Source organism: Terrapene carolina, unplaced genomic scaffold (assembly GCF_002925995.2).
Source record: "Terrapene carolina triunguis isolate 2854851 unplaced genomic scaffold, T_m_triunguis-2.0 Scaffold88, whole genome shotgun sequence".
In the NCBI taxonomy this organism is placed as follows: domain Eukaryota; kingdom Metazoa; phylum Chordata; order Testudines; family Emydidae; genus Terrapene; species Terrapene triunguis.
The window spans coordinates 32,466,630-32,468,605 of record NW_020664439.1 but is presented as its reverse complement, the minus strand read 5'-3'; positions in this window follow the sequence as shown (position 1 = coordinate 32,468,605).

Sequence of the window (1,976 nt, the reverse complement as noted above, 5' to 3'; positions counted from 1 at the left end):
GGGGGGGGGGGGGGGGGGGGGGGGGGGGGGGGGGGGGGGAATGGGTCTGCATATCACAGCAGTGTGATCACGTGGGGCAACATTTGTGACAGTGGTCACTGATGATCCATTTGGAGGCAGATGGTGTCAGGATGCGTGTGTGTGTGTGTGTGTGTGTGTGGGTCAATAATGGAGAATCTGGCGGAAGCACGTAGATGCAGCGGTCAATGAGGTTGACTAGCAAGGCATTGGGGGGTCAAACGAGGTCACGGAGGCTCATGGAGCTCAAGGTTGGGGGGCATTAATGGTGGCCAGTAGCAAGTATGGGATCACACAAGGTCATGGATAGCATGGCTGGAAGTAGTAGGGAGGTTCATGCAGGGGGGGTCACTGATATGTTTGGAGGCAGTCACACTCACGGAGGGGTCATTTAGGGAATGGCTGGAGAAAGTGGGATCATTCAGGGGCCAACGAGGTTATCAAGTTGTGGCGGGGGGACACTGGGCCATGGAGAGCAAGACTGAATGTAGTGGGAGTGTCAGTAAGGCTGAGTATCACTGCAGTGTGGTTGCATGAGGGTCGGGCAAGAGTCGGATTACTTTTGGAGGCAGTTGGGTCGCAAAGGGGTCAGTAGGAGTGTAGTGGGGCGGCTCCGCCCTCCCTCCAGCAGAAAAAGGGTTAAAGTCAGCCCTGGGAGAAGGTTGTGGCTGACAGCTGCTAAGCTAGGCTGATTGGGGAAGCGGGCCGCAACTGGGACACAGTCAATCAGGCCACAGCTGGCCTGTATAAAAAGGCTGTGAGCCAAATGCCCAGGAGGAGTCTCTCTCCAGGCTGGGAGAGAGAGAGCAGAGTCTGGTTCCTTTTAGAAAGGGTGCTGGGAGTGAGGCAGGGCTGGAGAGCTCCAGGTTGGCAACTCCCCAGGCTGCAGGGCCTGGTCCAAGGCCAGTTGGGAGGCAGAGGAAGGTAGCAGGTCCGCACCCCCTTGCCTATGATGAGTGGCTTTTACACTGCAGTCTGCCCCAGGGAGCAGGGGCTTGGTGGTGATTGGCAGTAGCCCAGACTGAGGCAGGGTGGGGATTAGAGGGTTGGGGGTTTCCCAGAGACGGGAGACCCACAGAGACTGGTGGGGGTATTGCACTGGGCTCCAGGAGGGACACGGGGCCAGCTACAAGCTGGACACTGGCCTGCAGAGGGCACCCAGGCTGGAAAAGAGCTAATTCCCTGAGACGACGAGCAGGAGGCGTCGCAGGGGTGAGTCCTGCACGTTTACAAGGAGACGGCCAGGGTGTGTGTGGTGGGGGGGCGGTGAGCAGGGGTCACTGAGGCTGAGTATCAAATCAGTGGGGTCATGTTGAGCAAGGCTGATTGGATCTCATGCAGGGGGTCAGTGAGGGCCAGGAAGTGTGTGTGTGTGGGGGGGGGGTCACAGGAAGCAACACTTGTGGTACTCAGGACATGGGTGGGGTCACTTCTGAGACGTTTGTAGGTTAATAAGGGCATTTCTAGAGTAAGAGAGGTTATGTGGGGCAGTCAGAGAGCTTGCGTATCAGGTCAATGAGGCCACACAGAGTCATGGAGCGCAAGGCTGAAGGTAGCGGGCACGGAGGCAGTCATGCATCAGTCAATGGGCCTCAGTATCAAGGCAGAGGGGGGTCAAATGAAGCCCTGGAGCACATCAGTAGTGAGAGTGAGGATCACCCAGGGGTCAGTGATGATAAGTTTGGAGGCAGTCAGGGTCACAGGAGTCAGGGAATCGCTGGAGGAAGCAGGGTCATGCAGGAGTCAAAGAGGCTGACTAGCAAGACAGTGGGAGGGGGTCACATCAGGTCATGGAGCTCAAGGATGAAGCTGGGAGGGTTAGTGAGGACCAGTAGCAAGTAGTGGGGGGTCACACATAGCATGGCTGGAGGTAGTAAGGGGTCATGTGGGGGAGGGGGGTCACTGATAAGTTTCGAGGCAACTGGAGGAATGTCTGGAGGCTGTCGAGTGATGCAGGG